At 45.4% G+C, this 13,318-nt stretch overlaps 1 protein-coding gene across 7 annotated transcripts in view; it reads right to left on the bottom strand.

Moving 5' to 3' along the window:
• The window catches only part of RASGEF1C (RasGEF domain family member 1C), a 78,672-nt gene that overhangs the window by 32,459 nt on the left and 32,895 nt on the right, over nt 1-13,318 (bottom strand). The window contains exon 1 of one of the 7 annotated variants that reach the window (XM_046900368.1): nt 5,240-13,261. The exons of 5 other annotated variants lie outside the window; for them this stretch is intronic. The gene's annotated coding sequence lies outside the window, so the exon portion shown is untranslated. Of the gene's footprint in view, nt 1-4,876; nt 5,188-5,239; nt 13,262-13,318 lie in introns of those variants that run through there. One more of the 7 variants, XM_025154852.2, reaches the window with a different exon arrangement.

Genomic DNA, 13,318 nt, shown 5'->3' with positions numbered 1-13,318 from the left:
CAATAATCCCAACAAAGATTACGAGTCCATATAGATCAGGAAATAAATCTCATGGACATATTGCTGTCTAGATGAGGGAAACCAAAAGTTAGAACAGCTGTGAACTTACAGACACACTCAGTGATTTATTCTGTGCAATCCCTCACTGTCAGCACCACTTTGTATTATCAAATCAAAACGTGTCTAAACAGGATATTGCCTGAACTTTTGCATCTCATTACATGAGAAATCTTGCTGAAATACACTGTAATACCTCTTAAAAAAAGTTATTATTTTTTTTTAAACAAACTGAATAAAACCAGCTGTACACATGGTGCTGAGGCATCCTTCTGGGGTACTGTTAAGAAATTAAGTTTGACTTCTCACCATGAAGTTCCTGACCTGATCTACGGTTTTCGGGCAAGGCCAGCATCAGAGCTGTTTTGATCTGAGCTGCTGCCTGGCTGCCACCTCACTTGCCACTGCAGGGAGTGATGCTTCTGCCATCAATGATGCGTGTTTGTTGCAGACCTGAAGGTTTTAACTTCGTGCCATTTTGCTCACCGGTGGGTTTGGGAGGAGCAGAGATGCCTTGCTAACAGCACACAGGCTCTACCAGCAGTGACAATGGCAGTGAAATACTATGTGTGCCTTGGAGGACAAGTTTGAGAAGTGGTGCTCTGGAGGGAGCACTGCTGGGCGGGGGGGTCTTAGTGAAGGGCAGACCTCTGTGCCCTGCCATGCAAAGTGACTGATGGCACAGATGGCTGCACACGTACAGAACACATACAACCAACCCTGCGCTCTACAAGACTGACACCTGGAGCTGCAGAAACCACCTCCAAAGTGGTTTAAAGAGCTAGTGGGAAAAAAAAAACAACCCAAACAATACCCCCCCAAAAAGGAATGGAACCTGCTTCTGGGATGAGTCTCCATTCTAAAGGAGCCCCCAGCTGGGAGAAGGCAGGATGTGTAGCTCCTTTCTTGCCTACAGAAAAACAAGATTATAACATGGAAAAAAGCAGGCCGGACCCTGCACAAAGGCAATGCAATAGGCAGAACAGATTTTGCATTTATTTTACCACAAAGGCAATGACCACCTGCAGTGGCACAGTGTAACCCTGGCTCCGTGCAGACAGTGCTGAGCAGGAACAAGCATGCAAGTTCCCCCGTTGCCTGCTGGGGCACTTTGCAACAAAGCATCCTGGCTGCCATCCCTGATGCTGGGGCAGTGTTTGGCCAGGAGCCTCTGGTCAGGAAATGCTGCAGCTCAGGCACAACTTGTTCAGCTGGGGCTTTTTTTTTTGATAACAGAAGTTGGGTTTGCTGGCAGCGATCCTACCCGCTGCAAAGGAAATGCACTTCTGTGGTGTCATGGTAGTAACTGAAACAGGGAATCTTCGTTTGCATTTTTATTGCCCTCTGCTCTTTTCTGCTGTTCTTTCTCGCCATTCATTATCCTTAGCTTTTACTGGCTACTACAAAGTGCTTTTTCTTTACATTCTTATTAATATATTCCACACTTTAAGATTGAAAAAAAAAAAGAAATAATGGTAACAGAATGCGTTATCACCTTTCCTTTGCTGTCCAGGACAGCTCAGTGATGAAAGCAGATAATTAATAGACACTGCTCACCACAGATCTTACAAAACCTTTAAGGACTTGATTCACTGAGCCAAAACACAGAACCAAACAATCACCAATGTTTGAGAGAGAAGCCACCCACAAACCCTGCACTCATCTACATCTGCAAGTGCCTTAAGTCTCTGGAAAGCCAGTGCCCAAACCTGGAAAACTGAAGATGACGCGGCTTAGAGGAAGGGCTGCTAAGCACACAGCTTTGGGGCCCTCCAACCTGCTGACCGCCTGTCTCCTCTCCCACTGATGTTTCTCCAGGCTCAAATGTAGGCTGCAGCAAGAGTGGTCCAACGTGCTAAAGGGGCTGAGATGAAAGTATCCCACCAGCACTGCTCTGCTTGCTGTTACACCATCCCTGCAGCAAGTACAGTTAATGCTTATGTGGACACAAAATGTCCCGGAAATATTTAATGTGTTTTTTAGCGGCTTTGATGTGATAAGTGTTTTATCCTTTTATCAAAAACTTAATCACACTGTTTACTTTTGATCTACATTTCATCTCTGCCTTCCATCTGCTCTGCTTCTCTCAAGGGAAACAAGAGCTGGTGCCACGTGACAGAGTGGGGCTGTGGACGCATCTTCCCACCCACTTAACTTCCAGATTAACAAAATAAATACAACTCTTCCCACTTCAGGAATGAAAGGCACGAGCTTCTGCAGATCCCTCACCAGAATTACAGGAGTCAGAGAAGACGGTAAGGGAAGATGTGGAGTTGGGGTGTCCACCTGTGCCATCACGGAGGCTTCAGACCATAATGGTGGGTTCCTCCTTGCAAGAGCTCAGGATGATTCACTGCTCAGTGAGCACAGGCAAGGAGCTCACCCAGGGTGTGGGTGACCCAAGCTCGGGAGTAACCTGGCAAGGCACAGACTTGAACAAATATCCCTAAGTTAGGGATTTTATTATTTTAAAAAATTATTATTGAATAATTCATTATCTAAAATACATAAAGCTCTTCCCACTTCAGGGATGGAAGGCACAAGCTTCTGAAGATCCCTCACTAGAATTACAGGAGAGGATGGTAAGGGAAGGCATGGAGAGGGAAGCAGAGGAAAGAAGAGAGGGAACCCTGATGTTTCAAAAAGAAAACCATTGCACAGTAATTGCTTCCAGTTGTCAAGACCGTGGTTGCAAATGTTTTTTCAGCTAGAGTACCTGGCATTAACAAACTCATAATGTACTTGGTGCTGATGTAATTAGGAAACTGGTAGGAGATATAACTTAACCTTCTCAACAGGTCATAAAACATTCAATTTGCAGCCCATGAATTTGTAAGATTGCAGAAAGCTCAACCTGTCAATCCCAATACCACTGGAAATGGTTAAATGAGCAATAAAATGAAGCCATGCAACTTATGAACACAGAAGAATCAGCAAGGAAAGAACCGTGGGATGGGAAAGGTGGGGAAAAAACACTTAACTGCAATATTCTCCAAACTCAATAGCAATGATTACACTTAGGCACAGGTTGGCTTCCTCTCCTTTCCTATTTATTCCTTGCCTCACTGAAGCACTTTACTGAGATTCACATGAATGAGATTGCAAGAGCAGCAAGTGAATTCATGAGCTTTGGTTTCTGGGTATCTAATGAGACACAACACACAGATGAGGTGTGCGGTGCAGCTCTGACTCATAGGGCACTACGGAAGCACATAAAGCACAAACCCTCCTATTCCTGCTTTCAAGGGAAGACTCACACCAAAATGACCTCTGCTGTAAAACAGATACACACTTTCCAGTTTCCCCGTAGCAAAGTGCTCTAACCAGAAAGACCCAAAGATTCCACCATTCAGCCCAGCACCTCCAAACCAGCACACGTGGCCCAGCAGTGATCTGAGCACATAGACAAAGCCTTTGGGGCTCCATCGTCTCCCTGCTGGCACCTGGACAAGTCACGGAGCAAAGGCCCTTGGGGCAGGCACAGAAAGCAGCCCGGCTCCATCCTCTGCAGCAATCCTCCAAAACAGAAACGCTGCCAGCACTGCTAATGCTGGGCCTAATTTCATTCCCTGAAGGACACTGCAATGTGACAGAAAAAAGATACAGCTCAAATCCCACAGAAATCACCGGGCTCTGCATCTTGCTTATTTGCTCCGAGCTGGAACAAGAGCTTTTATTCTCTGAGATATGCACATCACTGCTTTCAGTGCAGCCAACGGGAGAGGCACACGCACACCTTCCAGCTCCATTTCTTCCATCGTGTCACCGCGAACAATCATAGAGACTCCTGCAATAGAGGCTTACAAGCAACATCTTGCAGTCAAAATACTACAGCAGAAAAACAACCACGCTAACCAATTACCTGAAAATCTGACAGACGTGGCTCAGAAAGAGGCCCAGTTTATAGGTAAGGCGGAGACATTAAATCAATTACCAGCACACCGCAAGCAAGAACAAGGTCACCTTGCTGAAGGAATGTTTCTGCTTATGCTCATGTCCGAGTATTTTGTTCAATAGAGAAAAATGAAAACCTGATTATCATGAATTTGGTAGACTGGGCTGAAACAGAATGTAAATCAGAAACGAGAAGATTTATGGCCAATTAAATTGAACTCCAATCAAAATCTCATTCAGGCAACAGCTCCCTGGGGGCTTCAATTTGTTAGTGCCACATTTTTTTAATAACTTTCTTTTTCATGTAACATCAGCAATAATAAAAGCCCTTCAATAACAAGCCAAGCAGCAAACGCATTATTTATCTTAAAATGCCATCATTGCCTGGAATCAGAAAGCACTGAAAGCACGCACTGTAATCACTCAGGAACAACCCCCCATAAAACCACTGATGTAAAGCTTTTTTCTTAGTCTCGGAACAATTTCTCTTTTCATTAAATTGGTTCAAGTCTGAAGTATTTCTCCTGAGTAAGAGCGACTTGGCACTAACCCTGGCATGAGATGCAATGTGGGCTCTGATGTCTCGGGACGCCCGCGCAGCTCAGACACTTTCCCAGTATTATGAGTGAAGTGCAGGGCCTGTGGCATATCTGTGCCTCATTACTATCAGATTCTCAGCAAAGGAGAACCCCATCAATGTATTCCAGATGCCCTTGAGAGTATTCAAATGTATGCTAAAGGCAACAGTCTGGATGTCTCTCTCTTTAGGCAAGGCAATCCATTCTCTGCTCCAACCTGCTGTCTCTCCCCTCGTGCCTCCTGAGTTCCAGGCAAAACCCTTAGATACAAAGACTGAGAAAAGGATAATGAACTTAAATGGAGTAAGGAAAATGAGACCACTCAGCATGGGACTGAGTCACTCTACCTTTTGTTATAAGCAGAATTGGTAAATTTGCCCGGAGTGAAGTCTGAGCTCAATCAGGCGCGGACAGAGAGGGGAATCCCGGAACAAAACCACGCAGGCAGCATTCCCAGAAACCACTGACATCAACAGGAGCCTCCTGGCTCACTTCAGTCCTTGCTGATGGGCCACCGCTGTGACTGCCTGCAGATCATTCTGCACGTGGATCTCCTTGCTCAGACAGTAGGAGGCAAGGGGAGGAGGTTATTTAGGGATAACCAGTGGTTGTCAGCCTTAGGGCTGTATGGTTTTGTAGGGCAGTCCAGGCTGTGACATTGTCAAGATTCACACTTAGAAATGAGAAAGCAGCTGTGTGGATTTTAATACCTAAACATGCAGGGTGTACCATTGGGATGGCCTTCAGACCTCCTCTCGAGGACAGCTTCTACCAGACCAAACCTGGAAGAATCAAAGGCTTAAAAAAGCAGCGTGGTGAGTCCGGCTCCTGCAGCACTGACAGCTTTGCACGAGCAAGGATGCCTCTCCCCATCTAAATGAACACCGTCTCCACAGCACACTGTCAGAATTACAACAGAAAGCCTGTAAATAAAACAAAAATGCAGACTTAAGTCCTCCTCTCGTGACATCTCGGTGAGAACAGGCCTTGACAGGAATAAAAACCCTCCCACACTAAGCAAAGCGATTCTGCTCTTTATGCAGAAGGAAGAAGGAAAGCTGTATATCAAACAAATAATTACAAGAGCAGCTTTATCAGTCCCTGCTGATTACTCTCGGCTCGGTTTGATGATTCTGCCAGCGCTCCGCAGGTTGTTCAGAGAGGTGCATGTCACAACATCTCACTCGCAGTTCTTTCATTTATTAGCACCTACTGCTACCTGTCTCCCAGTCAAAAATCTTTGCATACATTCAGAAATTGGTCTCCTGGAGCCTGTCAGGAAGGTTTAAAAACCTATAAATCATGGTTTTTTATATACACGTACCTCCTCAGACAGACTCCACATGCATACATGAATGCATAATGATGCATTTTGGGCATTACACACACACACACAGGTATATATAGACACACATATAAAAGCACATACACTTTTATATAAGCACACTCCACCCCAGTACATAACTACAGCAATTCCAGCACCTTCCCCATCACTGCTCTAGTTTGGGTAGGGCTATGCTTCATATGACTTCTTATTTCCTCCCAAAATTGCTAAAACATGTAAGGGAAGAGGGTCTAAACTTTTTCCACAGACACCATCAGTGCCTCCTGAAGAGCCATGTAAGGCCTGCCAGTACCTCTGATGACACATGGATACAGGATTTTACCCACCACCTGGGGAGAGATGCAGAGCGCAGGGGTTGTACAGCACAGCCAGCACCAGGCTCCATTTGTAGCTATAGAATTTGCTTTTATCATTCCAGCAGCCCCAGAGAACTGCAGACTGATCAGCTGGTTCTCGTGCTGTATGAGCAGCATATGGATGCGTCTCCCTAAAAGAAACGAGCTTGTGAGCTTCTAGGTATCCCCTTCTGGAGCACCATCTGCACCCGCTGCCATGGCACGACCAGGGCAGCCAGGCACGCTCCAACACTGGCACCCGCCAGCCCCGAGGAAGCAGCGATGTGCTCTGCAGCTGTCCCCAAATCTAAGCACGTTCATACTAGATACGCTCAGCCCACGCAAGTTCAGCCTCCATTTCAGCAGTCAAAAAAGCCTACCCACAGATCTCCTCAGGTTGGATTAAGTATTAAAAAAAAAAACAACAAAAAACAGCACTGATATTTAGGGTAATGCAGCAAGACTGTAGCTGGAAAATAAACCCCTCAGCTTCAGAGAAAGGGCATTTCAGCTGCAGCCCACGCACCCCAGGTGAGGGTGCTCCCATGCCTTGGGAAGTGCTGTGCTCAGCCCCGACCACCCAAGCAAGGGGGCAGGAGCAGTCAGCCGCTGAGCTGGCTAATTGCTCATTAGCAGAAATTAACTCTGCAAGACACTTCTGTGGTCTCTGCTAGAAGTCTGTCATTAAAAGGGACTGCAGACATCAGTTCTTTGTTTCCATCAGAGCCCCAGCTACGTGACGCCAGCTTTGGGATTGGCGATCTGCTCATGAAGGAACCAGGGAACTGCCTGCACTGAGCTGCCCCATCCCAGCTCACCTCTCACATGGGCCAGCATGAGGCACATCGCATGAAAGGAGTAACAGCGCTGCAGGGGGCTGAGACACAAGGGTTTGCTCTCTTGTAGAACTAGGTCTTCCCCAGGAAGGGGAATTTAGGCACAGGATTTAAAGTCCATCCAAGATTTGCCGCAGTTCATTGTTCTCAGTGCCCATATAGAAATTACAGCCTGCAGGAGCCAGCAAGCAGAAGCCCTGGTAGAGCTAGGCTGGGTAGCTCAGTGAAATACACGTGTGCAGAGGAGCTGACTTATAAGGGGATGGATTTTTTTCTTGGCATCCTTTCATTGATTTTGGTGGTATGAAGCCCAGGGGTGAATACAGTCCAAGACATACACAAAAGGAGCTAAAATCTGAACTGCACTTACTGACCTCATAACTCCTTAGCAGTTGAAATGTGGGTTACAAAGCCAATTTCCATAAAGGACATGCTCAGTTAACAGTGGGAGACTGCTGACTCGAGCTGTGTGAGCACACCAGCTACTCATTTCCCACATAATCTACATTCATCCCATACTTTTTGGAAGTTCTCCTCTAAAGATTGTGTCAAGGGTGCAAATCCTGTAGCTCACTAAGATATGTGACCCACGAAGAAGGACACGGCTGATTTAACTCATTACTCCAGCACTTTGAGGAGCCCCCAGACGCCACGCTTTTTCTCCCCCTCGCTTTCCAAGGCTGTGGGATAACAGCTTGCTTAGCTTATAGACCACCTGCATGGGTACTTACAGGCAAATGCCCCTCCCCAGCAGTAGAGCCAAAACGTGCTGTACAGGGACACGGGGAAAGCCCCAGCATTCATCCATGGACAGAATCCGGCATCAAAACCTGCATTCGTTTGTTAACTCGGCATCTCTCTTGAGCAACAGGATGTTTTTTAAAGCAGCAACCACAATTGTTATGAAATTGTGCTATTTTAATAATATGACAAACCACTTGATAAAACATTTAAAAGAACACCGGAGTCGTTACCCCTTGGCTAAATGTCTCACCCTTACTTAATCTTCTAAGACTCCAGACCTGCACAGACAGAGACATTCACAACAGGACTTTAAACACTGTAGGGGAATTTCTGGTAAAATTATGCACATACAGATATGCAAATATATGTAAGATTTGCAAAAGGAAGAGCGTAATGTCACCTGTAATCTCTTGAGCACAAGATTTATACATGCAATTGAAAAAACCCTTGACTTCCCACACCTGCATGGGGAATTGAATGAATCACAGGCTCAAATTAGGTCAGGCACTGCCACACAGCTGGAGCCAAAATCAAGCCACCTGATTTCTGCTCAGTGGTCACAAAAGGCATCAAGAACTCCAAATCAGCATGACCACTCAAAAAGTATGCTTTTGCTGCCTGTGGATATGGGCAGTCAGCCCCGCTCCCCAAATGAAGCCAATTGCTCATGTAAATGTTGACAGTGCCAACGTGGGCTGTTGCCTTTAAAAATTCAGCTTCTGGTGTTTGTAAATTTTCTAGAAGCGCTAATACCAAAACCAGAAGCGTGCTGCTTGTCTTGAAATGTTTATTCAGCTATATAATCACTTCAATTTGAATAATTCTAAAGGAGCTGAGCCAGCAGCCTGTTTCAAACAATGAATATTGATAGGAATTTGCAAACACAGGTTTACGATCAGTTTAAGGCAGTAACCAGAAGAAACACACAGCATGTTGTTAAGTGGACATAAAACAAACAGGCACACATGACAAGAGAAAGACAGGTCTCAAAGGCTATTCTGTACTACTTAGAATTTAAATAATAACTACAGACCAGTGATGGCAGCAGTGCGTCCACAACTTCTATGGATGGATCTTCTCTGCTCCCCTGCAGAATGCACCACACGGACCCAGAATTGGGGAATACAGCACCGGTTGCACTCACACAAAGATCTGCTGTTGCAGCGGTTTGCAGAAGGATGGACATGGGACAGGTGAGGATTTCATTGCTGAGTGCAGACAGGATGGACACAGCATACGACAGTCTGATTAAGAAGTAATCTGAACTCCATAAAGAAGAGAGACTGGAAACGACAGATGTAATGAAGTGCTGCATTCAATGCCATGAAGACATGGCTTTGAGCATTGGCTTGTAAACAACATTAACTAGATGAGAAAACGTAAGAATGGCAGTCAGATAAGTTCAGCAAGGTTTTTGTCAATACAACCAAGAAGATGAAATGCCATATACAAACAGCAGTGCACCTTCTCATGGTGAACTATGACATTATTGACAGTTGGACTAGATGATCTTGGGGGTCTCTTCCAACCTCGGCGATGCTACGGTTATGCTTTAGACATAGCATGTGTTTTTTCAGTTCCTTGGTATGGTGCCTTAAGATCCAGGCTGCTTTCCCCACACTTCAAATTCTTGAAGTCCCATTTCAGCTTTCCCTAACGTACTTTCAGACAGCACTGAAATCGCAGTTGGTATTTCTTTGGTAACACGCAACACCAAGAGAATCCATTTAGGATGGAACTAGGGAAGTAACCATCTGGAAACCCATAGTGAAGGAAAGCCTGCTTGTAACCTTCCTGAGGGATGTGGGGGAGAGTAAAAGTTAATGGAAAGATAATCAGGAACTCTTCAGGGATATTAGCTTATAGGCCAGGAGCATATATAACCTGAGACTTGTTTGCATATCAAGAGACTACAGGAGAAGGTGTGACAGCCAAATGCAGCTTATGAAAATATGGCTATCTGTAAAGCTGATAGCTTCTTTGCATGTGAAGACACAGTCCTAGCATTTAGCTTGGCAACTAAAGCTAAATAACATCAATATGCCTGTTTGGGGGAGCCTGCACAGTGAAACCACTTATGAAATTTATACTGCTTTCAGCAGATATACCTGGGACTCAGGGAAATAAGCTGGGTGGTTTTCTTTACTCTTTTAATAATTTTTTTAAATGGATTTCAAGGATCCATGCTTGAAATACCCATGAAAATGAAATACTTGGGCTTCAAAACAACCTAGAATTTGGAGATTGTTCACAAACATCAAGCTATACTACAACAGGACTGGATTCAGCTTTAGACAGAGCTTCAGCTGTTTCGGTTCTCCAGTGAGTTTTAACAGATTAAATATTGTTTTCTAAGTGAAGCTATCTGAAGATCCCCATCTTCATGCCATGGCTCTAATTCCCTTCCATTCCCAGCTGGTTTACATAAGTGCCACCGTGTGTCGGCCAGCTCTGTGCCCTGACCTCCCTGCCAAGCCCAGCACAAAACTCCCCTTCTCTTCCTGCTCTGGACTGGTTGGCAGTGGCACTACACACCATTAAACAGCATGAAAAGGAAGGATTACTGACAGCCTTTCATTGGGCTAAGTGCTCAAACACAGGATTTTATTATTAGAATCTGTTTTGTCAAAAAGCAGGATATTGGCCAAGATTATCTCAATCTGTTTTGTGATCATTTCACTGAAATCTTTCGTGTTGGCCAAATCCAGAAATGCGTGGGAAATTAAGTTATTTATCTCATTATGGCTCTTTTACTGTGCAAATGACCAATTCCCTTCGTTATTGCCAGGACATTTTTATGCATGTGCCCATCATGAACAAATATATGACTGCTTTCTTGTTTATAATTGTTATTAACATACTGAATATTTAGATGACTACCACATAATTACCCAGGGGGATAAGAGTCTCCCTTGTACATATGGTGCCAATTCACCACCACGTTACAGGACTGTGGTCCATTTTACCATCTGAGTCACTTCTCAGCAGGAACTCAATTCAGAAGTTCCCAAATCCTCCACTTTTAAAACATCCCTTTTTACGTTACAACTGTTCTTCAATTCACTCCACTGACACACACACAAGGCAGGAGAAGCTGGAGTTGGAAGGTTATTCTGGAACTCATTCGTTATTCAATGCCCACTCCTACAGCAGTTCCCAGACGACCCTCCCACAAGGAAAGGGCTTGTCTCCATCCTCTCTAGAGTATTTCTTGCCATTGCATTTGCAAAGTTTTGAGAATTTTCACCTTCTCTAGGCAGTTCAATGACACTTTTGATTTGCAAGTATTTTATCAGGTGAGCAGTTTTGCTATCTCTGCACGCATCTCACTATCACATTCATGCTGGCTTTCTTCCAGCCAGGAGACTTAGAAGAATCCCGAAGAAGTCTTCGTATTCAGCCCAAACCCTCTGCTGAGCTGTGGGCACTGTCTGTAATGTGCCTCTATGAAAATGACATCACGGCGTGACAAACTTCTTCCGACAGTAAGATTTGTTTGGCACACAAGTCAAAACCGAGCCTTTTCAGATTGTCAGCATCCTGAGCTCAGTCTTGCAGCTAAATACCAAGTTGTGCTCTTTCTACTTCACATCTTGCACATCAGCAACAATGCGAACTCGGCAATCAAACCTGAGCTGGCGTTTTTTGTGATGACTCACAGAGCTGATTAAAATACAATTGCTCTCCCAGATCTGTACTGGCTCAAAACGGCTGCAAATGTATCAAAGAGGTGTCTCTTAATTCCCCACCCTTTGTTCAGAAAATTAAACACACACAGAGAAGAGACAGATGCAGTAATGGAGCATGCGTTTTACCCTCATTTGTAACCAAGCCAATCCTTAACTAATGGGGCTTGATGCAGTTGTACATTATGATTTCAGATGGGCGTCTTTACTCACGCTGAGTTATGTGCTCCGAGGGTAGCAGGAACAAAACCGGGCACTCACAAACTGAAGCATTGAGCAATAAGGCCGGAGACAGACTTTGTAAGTTAAAATGCCATTTAGTAGCATAACAGCCACATAACCTCAAGACAGAGGCTCTTAACCCATAGCAGGCTTATTTCTAATGCTGTATTTGTCACAGGTGACATGAAGTTACATACTCCCCAGACAGCAGAGGCATACAATAGGGAAACCTTCAGTTGCTCTGAAGGCAAAGAATATTTGTCCTTGTCACCCAGTGGAAGGTGGTAACCCCAGCCCAGCGTGCTGTAATCACAGCAGCACAGTGAAACCATGGGGAGGAAAATTAAAGGAGGAGAGAGGCAGTGCCTACCTTCCAAATTGATTTCTCCTAAGGCATGCTGCCTCTAACCCTCCTCTGCAAGGTGCTGCTGCTGTGCACCGGTGATGTCTTTAAGGGTCTCTAAAGCAGTCAACCAACATCGATCTCCAAAACAGCAGCCCGGCTCCTCTGGATGAACCTTGGATGTGACTCAGCATGGGAATACGGCCTCGGCAGCACAGGGCATTCTCTTCAAGACACTCAAACTGCTTCAAATCGCTCTTCCTTCTTCCTGGTGTTTTTAATCGTGCCTTTGTGGGCTACTATTTTAAAAGCTTGGGCCTAGGGAAAGTTCTGCCAAGTCCTAGCAGAGCACAGTGTAATTTTAAAATTACAGTCTGACAAACTGTTGCTTAGAGAGTGATCATCTAAATGACTGGGCAGGCTGTTCCAAATCGCTGCTTTACATGAGCAGAGAAAGGACTGCAAGAATGTGAAGCGGTCACTGCTCTGACCCCACGTGGGTCCCAGGCTTCAAAGCCACCCTGCACATCACCACGATGCTAATGGAGATCCCAAAGAATTGCTCTGCACTGTCCTTAGTTGGCCTGAATTCAGCTGCTGTGCTGGAATGTCAGGATGGCACCGATGTGAGGCTGCTCACGCCTTGATCCAACTCCAGACTGCTACCACAGGGCTCCATCAAACACCAATAAATCACATCTCCCAGATACAATTAAATCCCTTCGTGTTACTGAAGTCTGAACTGGACTGAGCACTAGGGGATATTACGCAGAGGTTGGGCACACACGGAGCAGAGCTGATGCTCTAGGCACCGATCTGGATTCAGGATGGATGCAGGACTGACAAAGCTGTGACGGATGATCTCTGCATCTCGGCAGATATGGAAGAAACATATGTTTTCACTCCTTTAGGCTGCACTGCAGCTTTCAGGCCCATCAACAATCACACGCCTGGCACGAGCAGAGCAGTCCAGGATAACACTGCAGCATGGTTCCACCAAATAAACAGGAGGGATGTCTGAATGGCACCTCCACTCTCAGTCCCTTCTGGGATCCCACTCAGCTTCTCCAGGACCACAGCGTGAAGGGATGCACAGGGAGGATTTGAGAAGCCATAAAGGAAAGGAAGGGAAAGGAAGGCACAGAGCACTACTTGCCCCTCACTCTGCATAACCATGCTGCAGGTACCAGGATAACACATGGCATGGGGGGAAAAGCAAAAGGCCGGGAAGCAGCTGGCAGAAACTGAACCCAAACTTCAGGGGAAAGCAGTATTGAA

Source organism: Gallus gallus, chromosome 13 (genome assembly GCF_016699485.2).
Source record: "Gallus gallus isolate bGalGal1 chromosome 13, bGalGal1.mat.broiler.GRCg7b, whole genome shotgun sequence".
In the NCBI taxonomy this organism is placed as follows: Eukaryota; Metazoa; Chordata; class Aves; order Galliformes; family Phasianidae; genus Gallus; species Gallus gallus.
Note: the sequence above shows the minus strand (reverse complement) of the source record. Positions and strands in the feature narration are given on the sequence as shown.